Source organism: Rana temporaria, chromosome 3 (genome assembly GCF_905171775.1).
Source record: "Rana temporaria chromosome 3, aRanTem1.1, whole genome shotgun sequence".
Classification (NCBI taxonomy): Eukaryota; Metazoa; Chordata; class Amphibia; order Anura; family Ranidae; genus Rana; species Rana temporaria.
The window spans coordinates 436916298-436937765 of NC_053491.1; the positions used below are offsets into that span (position 1 = coordinate 436916298).

At 44.5% G+C, this 21468-nt stretch overlaps 1 protein-coding gene across 3 annotated transcripts in view; it reads right to left on the minus strand.

Moving 5' to 3' along the window:
- S1PR2 (sphingosine-1-phosphate receptor 2) overlaps window positions 1-21468 on the minus strand; it is a 101816-nt gene that overhangs the window by 39290 nt on the left and 41058 nt on the right. Inside the window, exon 2 of one of the 3 annotated variants that reach the window (XM_040346400.1) lies at window positions 21012-21214. The exons of 1 other annotated variant lie outside the window; for it this stretch is intronic. The gene's annotated coding sequence lies outside the window, so the exon portion shown is untranslated. Of the gene's footprint in view, window positions 1-21011; window positions 21218-21468 lie in introns of all 3 variants that reach the window. One more of the 3 variants, XM_040346401.1, reaches the window with a different exon arrangement.

Consider the following 21468-nt stretch of genomic DNA (forward strand, 5'->3'; position numbering starts at 1 on the left):
TTTCCGAAAGTAGCCGAACGGCGGTGCGCAGGCGCCGTATAGAGCCGCACCGACGTTCGGCAACTCGTGACGCGCTGTATGCGACCGTCGGAAGGCTGTCAATTAAATAGGAACGCCCAGTCCCGAACACCATACCCGGAAGCGGCGGAGAACATCTATCTCTAAAACGGTAAGTACTGCATTGATTTTAAACAAAACACCCGATTCTACTTCCCGTAATTAGGCCCAATCTAATGTTAAACATTTTTTTTCGGGTGAACTCCCGCTTCAAAGTCTGAAGGACAATAAACTGTCCCTTTGTTTAGAAAGTTTGGAGACACCTGCTCTAGTGGATTGGCGTCTAGTGGCATCACTCAGGATCACCATCTACTTCCTAGACTGAAATGTTGCCTAAGGCCCCGTACACACGACCGAACATGTTTGCTGAAACTGGTCCGCGGACCGGTTTCAGCAGACATGTTCGGTCGTCTGTACAGCCGAGCGGACAGGATTCCAGCGTACATTTGCCCGCCAGACCGTTTTCGAGCGGGCAAATGTTTCTAAACTTGCTTAGAAACATGCCCGCTGGAATCCTGTCCGTCGGACATGTTCGGTCGTCTGTACAGACTTACCGTACATGTCCGAGCGGCCGCCATCCCTCGCATGCGTCGAATGACTTCGACGCATGCGTGGAAGCATTGAACTGCCAGGGCCGCGCACGTCGCCGCGTCATCGTCGCGGCGCGGCCTCGTATCGTGTACGCGCGGATTTCTGTATGATGGTGTGTACAGCCATCATACAGAAATCTCCGGGCGGGCATGTACGCTGAAAACGGTCCGGCAGACCGTTTTCATCGTACATGTTTGCCCGTCTGTACGAGGCATAAGGCTAGGCACCCCCAAGATCCAGCGGTCTTGAATTGTGGACGGTTCTTGACATCATCAAGCCTAGAGCAGGCTCCATAGACCAGGAACAGTCCACTGCTGGACCGTGGGGGGGGGGCTGCGAGGAAGCAATGTTTTCTTGTGGCTAAGTACAAAGTTCCACTGTACCACCGAAGGAGAGGAGACTTCCTCCTGCCTGCAGCAGACTGATAACATCATCTCAGCGTAGGCACAATAACTGACTGCAAGCTCAAGTGCAGATTTTAATGATAAAAAGTACAGCTTTAGGAACAAAACAAATAACATTGTTGGATATTGTGGCATGCCAGGAATTTATTCATGCAGACTCGTAAAGTTAGTGACACTTTAAAACACATTTCTTGTTTAAAATGAATATTTTGGCCCATCTCTTCTCTTATTAGGTTCAGGTTATGTAATGGCTATGCTGGATATCAAACATACAGTACATATAAAACAAAGCAGTGACACAGCAGTTTGCACTGACATTGATAAGCCAGCAGATAAACAAGGTTAGCTTATAGAGAAAGGCACATCCAAATTCAATAATGAGTCATTACAGTTCCACCAAGCAATTAATGTTCTTCTAACAATGTTAAGCTGACACAACAGATGGAAATTCCATTTTTCCATCTCGTTTTCGATCCAATTTTCTGATCAAATTAAAAAAACTATCCAAACTAATAGCTATTATTTCTTACTGAATAGTGGGAAAATTAAATTGAAGACTCCCCAATCGAAAATGCATGAAAGACTTTCACTGTCTTTCAGATTTTTGATGGGGCTCTTGTTTTCAATACATTTTGTTTCAAAGGCAGTTATTGTTTAAAAGAATCAAACTGCATTGAACCGATTAAACTTTTTTTTTTTTTTCAAATCTTTTATTTAACCACTTAAGGACCCCTCACTGTGTATATACGTCATTTTTTTTAAAGATGGATATCTCGGTAACAGCAGCAGCTACTGCCACAACCGAGATATCCATCTTTTCAGTGAGCGGTCCTCTAAACGATAACGGTGGTCTCCACGGCGGATTCGCCGCAAGATCACCGTTATTGGTGGCGGGAGAGGGACCCCCTCCTCCCGCTGCTCTCCCGCACCCTCCGCCGCGGAGGCGATAGGGTCCTCTCTCCTGCTCGGCTGGGATTAGGGTTACCACGTGTCCCGGATTGCCCGGGACAGTCCCGCATTTTGCAGATCTGTCCCGGGCACCTTCATTCCGGGACACTACAGTGTGGAGTAAGCACATTCATCACGCAGTAACAGACAGAAAAGCGCAAATCGTCTTTTACTAACAAGGAATCAGCTAAAAGCAGCCCAAAGGCGAATATAACTTCCCCTTTAGAGTGCCGTCGTACGTGTTGTACGTCACCGCGCTTTGTTCATCATTTTTTAAAAAACGATGGTGTGTGGGCAACATAGTTTTTAATGATGAAGTTGGAAAAACATTGTTTTTTTGGACATGCTGAAAAACGATGTGTTTTTTTCATGCCGAAAAACGATCGTGTGTACGCCGCATTACTCTTTGGGCCCCGGCTACTACTGGATGGGGAGCGGAGGAAGATCACTCCGCCAGGGAAGGCAAGGAGATAGGCAGGTGAATGGCCAGGATTTGAGCCAAGGCAGAAGAACATGCGAGCGAAGCTGAATGGGCATGCGCCCGAAACTGAAGAAATATTCCCTCCGCTCCGACCAGCACATGATCATCAGAAAGGAGCACAGATAATGGGGAAAATACAACCCCCCTATGCTAGTAGGCACGGCGGAGCGGGGGTGTGTAATTCAATTTTTTTTAAATTGCCCCTGCCCCCTATTAAATCCAATCTGGGGACAAAACCAGGGACAGACTTGGTTCGGGGACAGTGTCCTCAATCAGGGGACTGTCCCCTGAAACTGGGGATGTCTGGTCACCCTAGTGTAAGCGGCATAACACATTACCAAAAGTTGCCCAAAGGGTGGCGCTAAAGAGCTGAAAAACCTACGTAGTTTAGTGTTTGTTTGCCAACAATTGTGTGTCGTTTGTATGCAAGACAAATTCCTGGCCAATGCTCTTCGGACACAAGTCCTACGTTTTGTCCGCTGAAAATCCGATCGTGTGTACCAGGCTTTATACTACACTAAACATTTCATCCATCCCCTGAATTATTATTATTTGAAAAGCTAGCATAAAGAAAAAGTTGTGGTGTAAAAAAAAAAAAAAGCACTTGTGGGTTTAACCAATCATTTGTTTGTGGATTAATTCTTCATGGTCCACATATCAGGGGGCAAAGCAGGACGCATCCTGTGCCTACATACATATAATTTGTCCCTCTTTCCTGTCGCGGAAGGTTGGGAGGTATGGGCTATTTACAGAATCCCCTAGCAATCACAACTGCTTATACTGCAAAATGGCCAGTGACCTACAAAGGGGAAAACTGAGCCTGGTGGTATTTCAGCACCATGTGTGGTCCCAAACAAGCCTTCCGTTTGTCTCCCAAGGAGGTTAAAGGTGTACCACTTGACAGCAATCCCATTTGCATGAGGCTGACAGGCTTTAGGAAATGTGAAAAAGATCAGCTTGGCTGGAAAAAGAGAAGAGCAGAAGGGGGAGGACGAGGTGAATAGGGCCTTAATGGACATCATTAAAAACAAAACAAAGGCCGCGATTGTCCCGTATCCCCCCCTGCTAAAACAATGGCGTTTCTGCCTCTGTTCCCTCTATGGGAAAACAGAGGGGACCCATTTCCTTGTTATATATTGGGAACTTCAAGGGAGCAGAAGAGAACTGAAGAGGGTGTGCTCAAGCAGCGCAGGAGAAATGCGAGGAGGCGATTCACAGGAACACTTCAAGGCAAAGGCCGCTAAATCTCTCTAATCCCTATCCTGTCTGCCTTTGGAATAATTGTTCACTTTAATTGCTAGTTCCCTGTTAGATGACAACGTTTTGAAATCCATTGCTGATAGTGGTGTTGTCTTAACACATTGAGCTGTCTGCGTTTCCTTTTAAGTGGAAACTTTAAAGCCAGTCTGTCACCTAGAAATAACTGGACAGAACTTCCAACTAAAGCTGGTAGATTTCAGAACAAACGTTTGCGCAAAAACTCTGATCAGTACATCTGACGCCTTGGCGAATGTCGTTTGAAAGTAACATAGAAGAGTGACAGCAGAAAAAAAGACAAAAAGTCATGGCTGATAGACATGTGCATTCCTTTTCGTCCGAATGCATTTTTGTCCGAATTTCAGGTATTTTCGTTATCTTTTTAACAAACGATAACGAAAGCACAGAAAACGAAAACGGAAAGATCCAACATAAACAAATGCTTTATTTTCATTTTCGTTGTGGTCGAATGTGCCTAACCTTAACTCTATTAGTCCAATATTATTCTACATAAAGAGAAAAGAATCGACATAGAGAGAAAAGATTCCTTATAGAGAGACATGAAGATTTGACATAGAGAGACATGAAGATTCGACATAGAGAGACATGAAGGCCCCATACACACGAGAGGATTTATCCGCAGATACGGTCCAGCGGACCGTTTCCACGGATAAATCCTCTCAAAGATTTCCGCAGATTTCGATGCGATGGAGTGTACACACCATCGCATTGAAATCCGCGCGGAAATCCTCTGCCGATGACGTGTCGCGCCGTCGCCGCGATTATGACGCGGCGACGGTCGCGATGCTGTCATATAAGGAATTCCACGCATGCGTCAAATCATTACGACGCGTGCGGGGAATCCCTTTGGACGAATGGATCCGGTAAGTCTGTACAGACGAGCGGATCCATCCGTTGGAATGGATTCCAGCAGATGGATTTGTTGTGCATCTCAGCAAATATCCGATCTGCTGGAATCCATCCCAGAGGAGATTTCTCCGCGGAAACAGATCCGCTGGCGTGTACACACCATAGGATCTATCCGCAGAAACCCATTTGCTGGGATTTATCTGCGGATGGATTCTATCGTGTGTACGGGGCCGAAGATTCGACATAGAGAGAAAAGATTCGACATAGAGAGACATGAAGATTCGACATAGAGAGAAAAGATTTGACATAGAGACACATGAAGATTCGACATAGAGAGAAAAGATTCGACATAGAGAGAAAAGATTCGACATAGAGAGACATGAAGATTCGACATAGAGAGAAAAGATTCGACATAGAGAGACATGAAGATTCGACATAGAGAGAAAAGATTCGACATAGAGAGACATGAAGATTCGACATAGAGAGAAAAGATTCGACATAGAGAGACATGAAGATTCGACATAGAGAGAAAAGATTCGACATAGAGAGACATGAAGATTCGACATAGAGAGAAAAGATTTGACATAGAGAGAAAAGATTCGACATAGAGAGACATGAAGATTCGACATAGAGAGAAAAGATTCGACATAGAGAGACATGAAGATTCGACATAGAGAGACATGAAGAGTCAAATTTTTTTGTTGTTTTTTGTTTTTTTAAAGATTCTATCGAATCTTCTTTTTTTTTTTTTTCTTAGAACATTCGACAGACACCATAAGCCTTCAATGACAGATTCGACCTTAATTTGGATTTTCGGACAAATGCATTTTTTTTAACGAAAAACAAAATAAATAAAAACGAATTTCGGGAGTGACTAAATACAATTATTTTTCAGGCGAAAACTAAATTACGAAACAAAATATTTCAGTGTGCACATGTCTAATTGCTGAAGAAAAGACTTTTGCCGCGTACACACGATCAGACATTCCGACATCAAAACTGTGTTTTTCAGACGGAATGTTGGCTCAAACTTGTCTTGCATTCACACGGTCACACAAATGTTGTCGGAAACTCCGAACGTCACGCAGTAACGTACAACACTACAACGAGCTGAGAAAAATGAAGTTCGATGATTCTGAGCATGCGTAGGATTTTTGTGAGTTGGAATTGGCTACAGACGATCGGAATTTCCGACAAGAACTTTTGTTGTCGGAAAAATTGAGAACCAGCTCTCAAACATTTGCTGTCGGAAATTCCCACAGCAAATGTCTGATGGAGCCTACACACGGTCGGATTTTCTGACAACGAGCTCACATTGAATATTTGTGTGTACGTGGCATTTGAGTCTTCCCCCAATTTTTTTCCCCCATATACTATTGTTTCTAATTTTTTTGTTCTGAGTATAGGTCTATGTTTGCCTAAGCATGGTTGAATCCACCTACTGTTGACTGACTCACTTACCTCTACCGGAAGTCTATTCCAGGCATTAACTACTCTCGGTAAAATAATACTTTTTAACTGCTTGCCGACCAGCACACGACGATATACGTCGCACAATGGCACGACTGGGCAAATGGGCATACAGGTACGTCCCCTTTAAGATGTGGCATTGTGGGCACGTGCACGCGTCGCAAGCTCCGTGGGTCCCGCGGACTCAATGTACGCGGGGATACCTGCGATCATCTCACGGAGAGGAAGAACGGGGAATAGCTGAGGTAAACAAGCATTTCCCCATTCTTCCTAGTGACAGGACACTGATCACCGCTCCCTGTAATCGGGAGTGGTGATCAGTGTCGTGTCACACGTAGCCACGCCCCCTCCCACAGTTAGAACACATCCCTAGGACACACTTAACCCCTTCAACGCCCCCTACTGGTTAACACCTTCACTGCCAGTGTAATTTTTACAGTAATCGGTGCATTTATATATCACTGATTGCTGTATCAATGACAATGATCCTAAAATGGCATCAAAAGTGTCCAATGTGTCCGCCATAATGTCGCAGTCATGATAAAACTTGCTGATCACCGCCATTACTTGTAAAAAAAAAAAATTATTAATAAAAATGCCATAAAACGATATCCTATTTTGTAGACGCTATGGGGCAGATCCACAAAAGAATTACGCCGGCGTATCTATTGATACACCGCGTAATTTTAAATTTCCCGCGTCGTATCTTTGTTTTGTATCTACAAAACAAGATACGACTGCATCTCTGATCGATCCGACAGGCGTATGTCTTAGTACGCCGTCGGATCGTAGATGCATTTTTCCGCCGGCCGCTAGGTGGCGTTTCCGTCGAATTCCGCGTCGAGTATGCAAATTAGCTAGTTACGGCGATCCACGAACGTACGTCCGGCCGGCGCATTTTTTTACGTCGTTTGCGCTTTCGGCTTTTTCCGGCGTATAGTTACCCCTGCTATTATGAGGCGTACTCAATGTTAAGTATGGCCGTCGTTCCCGCGTTGAATTTTTTACGTAGTTTGCGTAAGTCGTTCGCGAATAGGGATTTGCGTAGAATGATGTCACCTTCGTAAGCATTGGCTCGTTCCGGTTTAATTTCGAGCATGCGCACTGGGATACCCCCACGGACGGCGCTTGCGCCGTAAAAAAAAAAACGTTGTTTACGTCGGGTCACAACGTATTTACATAAAACATGCCCCCATCACATCCATTTGAATTCCGCGCCCTTACGCTGCCAAAGATACACTACGCCGCCGTAACTTACGGCGCAAATTCTTTGAGGATTCGAAAAAAAAACAAGTTACGGCGGCGTAGTGTATCTTAGATACGCTACGCCCGGCGGATATATGCGCCGATGTACGTGGATCTACCCCTCTATCTTTTGCGCAAACCAATCAATAAACGCTTATTGTTTTGTTTTTTTTACCAAAAATATGTAGACGAATACGTATCGGCCTAAACCGAGGAAAAAAATAGTTTTTTTATATATTTTTTGGGGATATTTATTATAGCAAAAAGTAAAAAATATTTCTTTTTTTTTTTTAATTGTTGCTCTATTTTTGTTTATAGCGCAAAAAATAAAAACCGCAGAGGTGATGAAATACCACCAAAAGAAAGCTCTATTTGTGGGGAAAAAAGGGCATCAATCTTTTTTGGGAGTCAAGTCGCACGACCGCGCAATTGTCAGTTAAAGCGACGCAGTGCCGAATCGCAAAAAAGTGCTCTGGTCTTTGGCCAGCCAAATGGTCCAGGGCTGAAGTGGTTAAGATTGGTTGAACCTTCTTCCTGCTAGTTTGAGGTTATGTCTCCATTCTCTTGATCTTGGCTTGGCTTCTTATTGAAGATACTGCCCTCCTGAACCCTATTCACACTAATGTATGTAAAGGTTTCAGTCATGTCCCCCCTTTGATTTCTTTCCTCTAGGTCAGGGGTCTCCAAACTTTCTAAGCAAAGGGTCAGCTTACTGTTCTTCAGGCCTAAGGGAGACCAGACTGTGGACGGTGGGAGTATTAAATCCCCCCCCCCCGTATTAGCGTCCCATCATTGGTTTTAATAGGAGGAATATTGATGGTGCCAGTAGGGGGAATGGTGCTCCATCATTGCTGTCAGTTGGTGGAATAGTTCCCCAAGGGCCAGATAAACGCAAGCACAGGGCCACAGTTTAGAGGCCATTGCTCTAGACTGTACATATTGGGGGTTATTTACTAAAGGCAAATTCACTTTGCACTACAAGTAGACATGTGCAATTTGTTTAGTTTCTAATTAGTTTTTTAACGAAAATTCGGAAATTCGTTAATTCCGAATTTTGGTATTAACAAATTTTTTATTTCCGAATTTTCGGACTTCCGAAAATTTCGAATATCCGAATTTTCGGATTTCCGAAAATCACAATTTTCTTATTTCCGAATTTCAATTTCCAAATTATCGGACTTCCGAAATTTCGAATTTTCGAATTTTTTCATTTCCGAATTTTTCATTTCCGAATTTTTGGAAATTCGCAAATACGGAAAAAAAAATTCTTCGATTTTCAAATTTTAGAATTTTAGAAATTTAGAATTTTTCATTTTTTATTTTCGAATTTTGAATTTTTTATTTTTCTAATTTTTCGAATATTCAAATTTTATAATTTTCAAATTTCAAATTTCGAATTTTCTAATTTTAAATTTCGAATTTTCAATTTTCGAATTTTCAAATTTTCATTTTAGAATTTTCAAATTTTTTATTTTTCGAATTTTTCAATTTTCAAATTTTTCATTTTCTAATTTGGAATATTCAAATTTGCGAATCTTTCATTTTCTAATTTCTAATTTTTCAATTTTAGATTTTTCGAATTTTTCATTTTCGAATTTCTCATTTTCGAAATTTCGAATTTTTCATTTTCGAAATTTCGAATTTTTCATTTTCGAATTTTTAACTTTCGAATTTTGAAATTTTAAATTTTCGATTTTTTGAACTTTCGAATTTTTCATTTTCGAAATTTCGAATTTTTGAAATATGAAAAATTCGAATTTTCGAAAATGTAACATTCAAAAATCTAAAGTTCGAAAATCTAAAATTCAAAAATGGGAAATTTCCGAATTTTTTGAATTTCCGAATTTTTTTTTCATTTTCGTTTCATTCGTTTTTTTCCGGAAATTTCGTTTTTTTTTTGTTTTTTGCTTTTTCGGAAATCCGAAAATTCCGAACTTTTAAGTTTCCGAATTCCGAATTTACGAAAAAAGCACAAAAACTGATAAAAACGGAAAAAAAATATTTTTCGATTTACCCGAATTTACGAAAAAAAACAAAAACTAATGAAACAAAAATGAAAATTTTTGTTTTTGAATTTCCCGAAGTTACGAAAAAATAAAAAAAACGAAAATAACATAAACGGAAAAAACACATTTTTTGGTAGTGCACATGTCTAAATACAAGTGCACTGTCAGTGCACTTGTAAGTGCAGTCGCTGTAGATCTGAGGGGGGGGCATGCAAGGAAAATAAAAAACAGCATTTTAGCTTGTACATGATTGGATGATAAAATCAGGAGAGCTTCCCCTCATTTTAGATCTTCCCCTCAGATCTACAGTGATCTACAGCGACTGCACTTACAAGTGCACTTGTAGTGCAAAGTGGATTTGCCTTTAGTAAATGACCCCTATTACGTTTCTGAAGTCTCCCCTGATATGTTTTATCCCCCAGGCCTTTCACCATTTGTGTTGCTCCTCTCTGAACTCGTTCTATCTTATGCTTTTGAAAGTACTTCACAGTTTTGGTTGCTTTTAACATTTAATTTTGGCATGAACGGACTTTATCAAACATAAACCACATTCACTGTTAGAAATTTCTTTGGTCAAGAAAATTTTTCCATCCTGCTCCTTCGAATTTTCTGGTCACTGCATTCGAAAACAAACGTCAATTTGACACTAGACATGTGCATTCGTTTTCGTCCGAAAGAATTTTTGTCCGAATTTTGGGATTTTCGCTTTCGTTTTTAACAAACGGTAACGAATGTGCAGAGTCCGAGAGCCGAAAGATCCAACATAAAAAAATGCTTTATTTTTCGTTTTGTTGCGACAACAGTTGGATATAGATAGGAGATTCAACATGATGGTGACAATAGCGATCTGTGTCTAGCGAACCTGCGGTAGAATGTGCCTAACCTAACTCTATTAGTCCAAGATTATTCTACATAGAGAGGAAAGATTCGACATTATAGAGACATGAAGATTCGACAAAGCAGCTAAAAACATACGATCGCCGCTAGCGGACATTTCCGGTCAAATTCTCCGCCCATAGGCTATAGAAGAATTCTAATGTTGGTTGACTAGTAGTTATAATACTTAAATATAATTATTACTAGTCATACAACATTAGAATTCTTCTATAGCTTGTGGGCGGAGCATTCGACCGGAAATGTACGATTGTGGCGTCGTACAGTTTAGTTGCTTCATCGAATCTTCTTAGAACATTCTACAGACACCAATAGGTAGATTCAGTAAGAGTTAGGCCGACTTATCAGTAGATAAGCCGACCTAACTCAGAATCTACGCCGACTTATGTTTAAGTGTATGCTCAAACAGAGTAATATGTATAGATCGATGGCGCAAAAACCAGGAGAGCACAGTCAACAATAAAAAAGTACATACATCATATGGTCCATGTCAATAAAAATTGGAAAATAAATGAATAAAATAAGTCAAATGGATCAATAATCCAATTTTAAGTCCAATAGCACAATAGTGGCAGCAAAATCCGGAGTTAGAAGCAGACTCTGAAAGATATGTATAAAAAAGAGAGAAAATGCGCCAACCTAAGTGCAGTAAGTAGGTATTTAATTAAAGCAATTTGCACAGTAAAAGAGGCTACTCACAAAACCAGTATAAATACAGGCATGTTATGGAGGAGACGGCTGGTCCGATGTCACAACTCGTAGTCAGCAATGCAATAGGCTGGTCTCTTATCCTGGTCCCCCGGGTGATGTAAATGAAGGTCCTAGATGTTCGGTAGCCTTAGGGGAACCCCACAGAGAACGGGAGCCGTAGATGCTGCACCAGAAGCGGCGTGCGTTCCAGCGTGGAACGCAGCGTATCGCCGTATAACCGGAAGTGACGTAGGGGCTTCAGACAGCCAATGGGACGCTTAAACATATCTAAGATACGACGGCTTGCGCCGTCCTATCTTAGATTGCAATATTTTGGATGGCCGCTAGGTGGCGCTTCCATTGCGGTCAGCGTAGAATATGTAAATGATGAGATACGCCGATTCACGAACGTACGCCCGGCCGACGCAGTACTTTTACGCCGTTTACGTAAGAGATAGGCCGCGTAAAGTTAGAGCTAGGCCCTATTGGAATAGTAATGTCAAGTATGGTCGCTGTTCCCGCGTCGAAATTTCGAATTTTTTACGTTGTTTGCGTAAGTCGTCCGTGAATCGGGATTTACGTCGTTTACATCCATGTCAAAATCAATAGTCCCGTGCGGCGTACTTAGCCGCAATGCACACTGGGAAATGTAGGCGCCCGGCGCATGTGCAGTAAAAAAAATACGGAAAAAACGTGAGGTCAAGCGCCATTAACATAAAACACGCCCCCCTCAAACACATTTGAATTAGGCGCCCTTACGCCCGCCGATTCAGGCTACGCCGACGTAACTTAGCAGGCAAGTACATTGTGAATCATGTACTTGCCTCGCTAACTTACGCCAACGTACCTGAATCTACCTACATAAGCCTTCAATGACAGATTCGACCTTAGTTCATTAGGATTTTCAGGCGAATGTATTTTTTAATGAAACAAAATAAACCCTGCAAGAGAAAGGCATAATGAGCTAGTATGCATAGCATACTAACTCATTATGAATGACTTACCTGAGATCGAAGCCCCTGAATCGCTCCTCGTTCCCCTCCGCAGCTATGTTGCCTACGAGTCCCTTCCGTGTATCGCCGCTCTGGCGCTGTGACTGGCTGGAGCGGTGATGACGTCACTCCCGCATATGCGCGCAGGACCGGCATTATCCTATTGATAAAACTGGCACGCTCACTGCGCCTGCGCCGTTGTCTACGGCGCGCATGCAGTCCTTTCTGCAAATATCTCCTTAACCATGTAGGGTAAGGAGATATTTCTTGCACCTACAGGTAAGCCTTAATCTAGGCTTACCTGTATGTGCAAGTGGTCAGAAAGGGTTTACAATCACTTTATTTTATAGGGATTTCCCTTAACTTCCTGTTTGGCTATGGGACAGGAAGTGAAGGTGAATCTCCCTAATGGGACAAAGATGGCAAAAATAAACCTTACAGGGGTTTTAACTCTCCCTTACTCCCTAGGGGATGTGTGTATATTTTCTGTTTTAACTCTCCCTTACTCTATCCAAAAGGGAAACAAAAGTTTTGCCTATAGTTCTACTTTAAGATTCGCTTTAATTGCCCCCACAGTGCACACATGGGCCCAGATTCACGTAGATCGGCGCATCTCTGCGGCGCCGTAACGTATCCGATTTACGTTACGCCGCCGCACCTTAGACGGGCAAGTGCTGTATTCTCAAAGCACTTGCTCCGTAAGTTGCGGCGGCGTAGCGTAAATCGGCCGGCGTAAGCCCGCCTAATTCAAATTTGGATCGGGGGGCGTGTTTTATGTAAATGTACTGTGACCCGACGTGATTGACGTTTTTCAAGAACGGCGCATGCGCCGTCCGTGGAAATCTCCCAGTGTGCATTGCTCCTAATACGCCGCAAGGACGTATTGGTTTTGTCGTGGACGTAAATTACGTCCAGCCCCATTCACGGACGAGTTACGCAAACGACGCAAAATTTTCAAATTTCAATGCGGGAACGACGGCCATACTTAACATTTTTTACGCCGCACTTATGCCACCATATAGCAGGGGCAACTATACGCCGGGAAAAGCCTAACGTAAACGTTGTAACTTTACTGCGTCAGCCGCGCGTACGTTCGGGAATTCGCGTATCTAGCTAATTTGCATACTCAACGCGGAATTCGACGGAAGCGCCACCTAGCGGTAAAAAAAAAATGCAGTTTAGATCCGACGACGTAAGAGACTTACACCTGTCGGATCTAATGGATATCTATGCGTAACTGATTCTAAGAATCAGGCGCATAGATACGACGGCTCAAATCAGAGATACGACGGCGTATCTGGAGATACGCCGTCGTATCTCTTTTGAGAATCTGGGCCATGGCGCGTTATAACACAACAGATGCAAATGCTGTGTGCATTGCGGTGTTCTAAAAAAAATAAAGCAAGACCTGTTTTGTATGTGTTCTAGTACACTGACAGTCTGTTACATCTCAACGCACAAAAAAGCATGCATTCTAGCAGTCTGCATTGTAGCGTGAATGAGCCCTAATGCCTATATATACCATCTAACCCTCCCCCTTTCGTTTTCTATTCCCTGCTAGAATTAAATTGCTGTAATCTCTACACCTGGGCCAGTGAGAGTGAAGGAGGAAGAGATGATGAAGCAATGGGAAGTTTGCGCCAACTGACAGTTATTACAAACAGTTCAGGATGAGTTGGCAAACACTTTGTCGGTGCCGTGCGGAGCTCTAGCAGTTATTCAGCTCATAGTGCAGGACACGTGTATTGTATATCATGGCAGAATGTAATGATGTCTTCCTTATCACAGATAACATCGGCAGCGGGATGTGCCTTATCGCAGTACCCTGTCACTGCAGGAGTGTGACCGAGGCGCCAGCGGAGAGTGCGGTTCCACTGCCCAGCGCTGCTGCCCATTGTTCTGCTCTGCAATAACAAACAAGGCTGTGGATGAGAAGGGTTTGGCCTCCTAGAGAGAGCTGACCCTGATCACCATTGTTGTCTGGCCGACCTGCGTCAGACACAGCTTAGAATTCGTCTACTGCATTCTGGCAGGCAGTATGATAAAATGCTGTCATTGTGTCACCTGAGTACAATAGCAGACACACTTAAAGGGTAATACCTTCTTACTGACAAATAAGGTGTTGCGAAATCTGCAGCTCTATAAATAAAATTTACTAGTAAAAGTGTGCCCATTCATTGAAAGGGATGGATATAGAAATGATGTAAAGAAACAACTGGGCCCTAGTCTTTCTACATACCTGTATGGCAAGGTCATACCACGTCAGTATGTCACTGTCAGTGCACCTGTATGTCATAATGCACAAGACAGTACTAGTTACATAATACAGAGCACTTTAATGTGTCACGCCCCCTGGCAGAATGTCCAACTTTGACAGCATGTCAATGACAGAGAAAGGGAATGTGCTTAGAGTGCTGACCGAGTGCCCAGGGTGGTCTCTACATCCGGGAACTTGGCATGTCCATGGGAGTATGCCAGGTATGGTCACTGAATGCCGGTGTATTGTCACAGTTTGTTGCCGATCCTAGAATGCTCCGGAAGTCATGTGGCGGCCAACTGCGCATGCGCAATGCGTTCCAAACGCAAATGCGATGCGTTCCAATGGATTCACGACATTGCACACCAGTGAAACCTCGGTCGGCATCCAGGCTCTTTCCTTAACATCCCCGTGGATTGGAGGATGTTAAAAAAAGAGCCAGGAGGCCGAGCGAAGCGAGGACGTGAGGCCGACTGGCCACTTTCCTCTAAATGCACGTCGCCCTGAATGCCGGGTTCGCTGGTGTGTACTGTCGAGAATCCATTGGAACGCATCGCAATTGCGTTTGGAACGCACCGCGCATGCGCAGTTGGCCGCCACGTGACTTCCGCAGCATTCTAGGATAGGCAGCAAACTGTGACACTACACCGGACAAAGTGATGTTTGTGCTGCCAGAGCATTTGAAAGACAGCCCCCACATCTCCCAAATTCCTTTCTAGGTGCCTTAAAGGCCAATCACCTGGCCTGGGCATTGCCATATGGGAGAGGTGGGGGTAGGGTTGCCACCTTTTCTTCAACCCAAACCCAAACGTCCTTTGGGTGCCCCGTGGAGAGTAGTAATGCAGTGCACATAGCGTGCCGCAGCAAAACGTGGGTGTGGTCAAATTGCTCTTGCTGACATCATCACCCTGCACCCCAGTGCAGCCGCCCACAGCTCTTGGACAGCAACAAATGTGTGTGTGGCTATTATGGTTACTTGGGGAGCCACAGCCCGGTCTGAATAATGTGTCCCGGTTTCATTCCACCAGACAGGTGGCAACCCTAGGTGGGGGGGTTGCTTTTTATACACATGACCCACTCCAAAAGGTACAGAATACTTTACTCCTAGGCCCAGCCTTTCTGAAGGTATAGTAGAAATATTTGCCAGCACACCATGGAACAACGTAAATAGCGTCTAAACGGATGATTTATTGCATGATCACAACACAAAGAGAGTGCAACGTTTCGGAGCCACGCAGGGCCCCTTCGTCAGGCATGTGATGTCACATGCCTGACGAAGGGGCCCTGCATGTTTTCGAAACGTTGCACTCTCTTTGTAATCTGTACTGTACTTTATATACTCCTACCCTGCACTCTATAATCTATCTTGTACTTTATATACTCCTATCCATTGCACTCTGTAATCTGTGCTGTATGTTATATACCCCTGGTCACAGCACACTGTAATCCGTGCTGTACTTTACAGTATATACTCCTGACCATGACACTCAGTCTTTTGTGTTGTATTTATATACTCCTGACCATTGCACTTTGTAAACTGTGCTGTATGTTTCATACTCCTCACCATTATAATATGTAGGCTGTGCTGTATTTTATTTATCTATTTATTTATTTCAGGTACTTATATAGCGCCGTCAACTTTCGCAGCGCTTTACATATACATTTTCCCTATTGCTGTACTGCCTAACTTTCTTTTCTAGCTAATACCTAATTCATTTCAGGACTATTATTATTATTTTTTTTCATATAGCTTCACCTAGAGAGGGCGATTTAAAAATGAATCGTCCTGTGTGTCATATTCGCTATTAGAGTGCATTATGTGCATGGCAACCAATCAGTTTCTATCTTCAGCGTCTTCAGCTAAGCTTTGAAAATGATTGGTAGAAGCTGATTGGTTGCTGTGAACAGATGCTCCAGATTCTGGATGTTCCCGTTTTGATAAATTCACCTCAGTACCTAAAAGCTGGCACTATTATATAATAGAGGACAGCTTCTCATGGTAGAATAAGTATAATGGCTAATGTATAAAAGAATAGAGTACGGCTAATGTAGAAAAAGTGTGAAATGAGCAGGAAACATTGAGTCAGAGACCCTGATTCACTTTCAGACCTGGAGCGCAGAAATGACAGATGGAAGCTGATTGGTCGCTATGAGCCACCTCCAGAATTTGTTTTATAACACACTTTTCACACATCAGCCCCCTATGTGATTAGGGGAATTCAGCGGATGGTGGACATCTCTTATTATAGCATTGTTATTGTTTAAATGTAAGGACAGAGGGTAGTTCTTCCTGTTATACAAGTGTTACTGTCAGTGAAGTGAAGGAGGTATAAAATAGGTGAGGTAACACACTCTCTCAGCTGTCTCTTTAAAGGAAACTTTTCCTGTCAGAAATATGGGAGCCGCCATTGCTGACTTCTCACTGTGGAAATTTCAGCTGAGTTCTCTTTAGGGTACATTTACATGGCCGCACAGCATGTACAGTATGTAGCCTTATGCTGATCCCCTTGCTTTAATAACCAAAGGGCCTGGCATGGATTGGGGGGAACCCCACGCCATTTTTTTTCCTTAACATTTCATTGCCGGTGTCCTGCTGTAAAAGGTCCCCCGGCGGATAATGACCCCCCTGTACTGCGCAGGCACAGCGCTTGCACAGTACGAACCACAACGGAGCCGCCGAAAATAGCCGAAAATGAACACCTGTGAGTCCAGCTGTACACGGCGCCTGCGCAATGACCACGACATTGTGCCAGACGCTGCCGCACGCCTCCGATGCTCTGCAAGGGGTGGGTGTATTACTGTTATATCGTGTAAGGGCCGGATGGCTACAGAAGAGGCCGAATTTTTTATTGATGGGCAGAGCTGATAACTTGGGGGTGGTTTTAGTGCAAATAAGAGGGTCCTGCAATGAATCTGCAACAAATCATCAAAATCCACACTGCTACTGTGATAAATTCATTGGGCTAGATTCAGGTAGGGCGCGCATAGTTACGGCGGCGCAGCGTATCGAATTAACGATACGCCGCCGCAACTAAGGCCTCGTACACACGACCGAAAATGTCTGCTGAAACTGGTCCGCTGACCAGTTTCAGCAGACATGTTTGGTCGTGTGTACAGCCGACCGGACCGGATTCCCGGCCGAGCGGACTTTTTCCAGCGGACAAATGTTTCTTAGCATGCTAAGAAACATGTCCGCTGGAAGCCTGTCCGTCGGACGTGTTCGGTCATCTGTACAGACTCACCGGACACATCCGATCGGCCGCCATCCCTCGCATGCGTCGAAGTGATTCGACGCATGCGTGGAAGCATTGCCCTTCCAGGGTCGCGCACGTCGCCGCGTCATCATTGCGGCGACGGCGCGGCCACGTTGCGACACGTCACCGCATTTGTTTTCCGCTGGGATTTTGGTCTGATGGTGTGTACAGCCATCAGACCAAAATCCGGCAGCGGACATGTCCGATGAAAACGGTCCGCGGACTGTTTTCATCGGACAGATCCGCTGGTGTGTATGGGGCCTTACAGGAGCAAGTGCAGTATTCACAAAGCACTTCCTCCGTAAGTTGCGGCGGCGTAGCGTAAATGGGGCCGGCGTAAGCGCACGTAATTCAAATGTGGAAGGGGGGCGTGTTTTATGTAAATCTATGATGACCTGACGTGATTGACGTTTTGTACGAACGGCACATGCGCCGTCCGTGTACATATCCCAGTGTGCATTTCTCCCAAGTACGCCGCAACGACGTATTGGTTTCGACGTGAACGTAAATTACGTCCAGCCCTATTCGCAAACGACTTACGCAAACAACGTAAAAAATAAAAAAATCGAAGCGGGAACGACGTCCATACTTAACATTGCGTGCGCCTCATAGAAGCAGGAGCAACGTTACGCCGAAAAAGCCTTACGCAAAAGACGTAAAAAACTACCGCCGGGCGCACGTACGTTTGTGAATCGGGGTATCTAGGTAATTTGCATACTCTACACTGAAAACGACAGAAGCGCCACCTAGTGGCCAGCGTGAGAATGCACCCTGAGATACAACGGCGTAATTCTTTGCTGAATCTGGCCCAGTGTGATAGTTAGTTAAATAGGTCGTGCAAACCCGCCCATCAACATTGTAAAACCCGCCCTTTATTTGTTTAAACACGCCCCGCAAAGACGTGCATTTTATTGCTAAAATCACCCCCAAGTTATCAGCTCTACCCATCAATTTAAAATTCGGCCTCTTCTGTAGCCATCCGCCCCTTACACGATATAACAGTTAGGCCCCTTTCAGACATGCAGACCGTAAGACTGCTTTTTCATCCATCCGTTTACGGATAAAAAGAGGACATACATGTATCCCTATGGGATAGCGGGTGTCAGCGGATGAATGTCTGCTGACACCCGATATCATCCGTCCCTGCTATGGTCTGATTCTGCAGATGAAGGAAAACCCTATGTTACCATCCGTCTGCAGAGCGAATGAACACGGACAGACAGTCCGTGCTCATCCGATCCCCCCATAGGGGAGAGCGGAGATCTGACAGGGCGGTCCCTGCACAGTGTACGGGGACCGCCCTGTCATCTGCTGGGTCAGCGGGGATCAACGGAGCGATCCCCGCTGAGCAAGTGGATGAGAAAGGAACGGATCTCTACAGGATCTGCATGTCTGAAAAGACCCTAATACACCTGCCCCTTTCAGAGAAGCACGAGCATCGGGAGCGTGCGGCAGCATCTGGCACAATGTCGTGGTCATTGCGCATGCGCCGTGTACAGCTGACTCACAGGTGTTCATCTTCGGCTATTTTCGGCGGCTCCGTTGTGGTTCGTACTGTGCAAGCGCTGCGCTTGTGCAGTACAGGGGGGGGGGGTCATTATCCGCGGGGGGACCTTTATCGGCAGAACACCGGCAATTCTTTTTCTTTTACATTTACCTGTCAGTGGGGAGCCCCGCTGACATCTGATGACTCATCCAGTACACATTCCATAAATACCGCATGCCTTCGATCACCACTTAATTACCGCATGCATTTAGTTATTGACAGTTTCAGGATCACATGCATTATTTAGGGAAAATGTGTCTGAAGACCTACATATCGCATGCGAGATGCTTTTGTTAATGGAGCCCAGTGTTTCTATAGCTTGACTTATCCCAACCAGTATAATTGCTCCAGGTACTGACCTCAAGTATTGCAATATGTGTTTAAGGTGGCACTGAAAATTGAAAAAAAAATACGGGAATATGTCCCCAAGAAAACAGTACATTTGTATAGAGCAGGAACAATAGGAAAGGATGGAATTGGGAATAAAGACAGGAAGCCCCCCCCAGGCACCACCTATAACTTGGTATGGACTGACTCACTGTGATCTTGCTTCATATGTTTCAGATTCAGTTTAAAAGCAGTGAACGCCTCACAATGTTACTATTATTTCTTGAGGAAAAGGCTTGGCAAAGAAAAATGCTTGACAGTGACATGGCTGAGGGTGTTTACCATGTGATGTGACACGTCCAACTGATAACATAGGTCATTCCTCCTCCTAAAATAGCACTGATTTATTTATTTGAAATGCTATTGCCAGAGGGCGAGTACCAGTATACCCTTCCTACAAGTCAGAGGAAATGAGTTCACTGCGGTTTACTTCATTGACAATCATATTTGGCTTTTTTTTCCAGTTTGATGGGCACAGTGTCAGCAATTGATGGGCACAGTGTCAGCAATTGATAGGCACAGTGTCAGCAATTGATGGGCACAGTGTCAGCAATTGATGGGCACACTGGCAGCAATTGATGGGCACAGTAGTGGCAATTGATGAACACAATGGGCCAGATTCTCGTCCAGCGGCGTATCTCTGCGGCGGCCTAACGTATCTGATTTACGTTACGCCGCCGCAACTTAGACGGGCAAATGCTGTATTCTCAAAGCAGTTGCTCCGTAAGTTGCGGCGGCGCAGCGTAAATCGGCCGGCGTAAGCCCGCCTAATTCAAATTTGGATCAGGGGGGCGTGTTTTATGTAAATCTACTGTGACCCGACGTGATTGACGTTTTTACCGAATTTCCCAGTGTGCATTGCTCCAAAGTACGCCGCAAGGACGTCATTGGTTTCGACGTGAACGTAAATGACGTCCAGCCCCATTCACGGACGACTTATGCAAACGACGTAACTTTTTCAAATTTCGATGTGGGAACGACGGCCATACTTAACATTGGTATGCCGCACTTATGCCACCATATAGCAGGGGCAACTATACGCCGGGAAAAGCCTAACGTAAACATCGTAACTTTACTGCGTCGGCCGGGCGTACGTTCGGGAATTCGCGTATCTAGCTAATTTACATATTTTGACGCTTAAATCAGCTTACATGCCCCTAGCGGCCAGCGGAAAAATGCAGTTACGATCCGACGGCGTAAGAGACTTACGCCTGTCGGATCTAATGGATATCTATGCGTAACTGATTCTAAGAATCAGGCGCATAGATACGACGGCTCGGATTAGGACTTACGACGGAGTACATGGCGCTGCGCCGTCGTAAGTCCTTTCAGAATCTGGGCCAATGTCAGCAATTGATGGGCACAGTGTCAGCAAATGATGGGCACACTGGCAGCAATTGATGGGCACAGTAGCGACAATTGATGGGCACACTGGCAGCAAATGATGGGCACAGTGGCAGCTATTGATGGGCACACTGACAGCAAAAATGTTTGGCTTTTTTTTTTTTCAGTTTGTTTGCCCCCCCCCCCGTAACAAATTTGAGCACCAGCCGCCACTGCCTTGCAGCGATGACCCCCCTCCCTGGCCACCACCACCGCACACACAACGAAAAGGTGAAATGCTCAATAACTTTAGGGGATGAGGAAAACAGTAATACATACCTTATTACCCAATCCAACAGGCCCCAGCTTGGGAACGGCTCCAGACTCTTCTCTGCTCCAGCTTTTGGACAATCCTTCACTGTCCTCATGTGCAATGCGGGGCTATTGTCCCTTGGTTGTACTTGATGGTGTCATTGTGTGACCACAGCATGGAGCACCTTATAGAAGAGGCTTTGCGGGACCAGTTGCATAGATGAAGAAGCCTGCTGGAGCAAGGAGCAAGGTAAGTATTAAACTTTATTTTATGCTTCCCTAAACCTAAATGCATATCTATGGTATAAATGTAAAAATCCTATATTAATTTCCACATTTTATTTCAATTATTTCTAGCCTACTCCTATTAATGAGAGAGAGAGAGAGAGAGAGAGAGAGAGAGAGAGAGAGAGACTTGTAAAGCGCAACACATGCGAACTGAATCGCCTCTGGGCGCTGTATCTATTTCATGGGTAAGGAACCC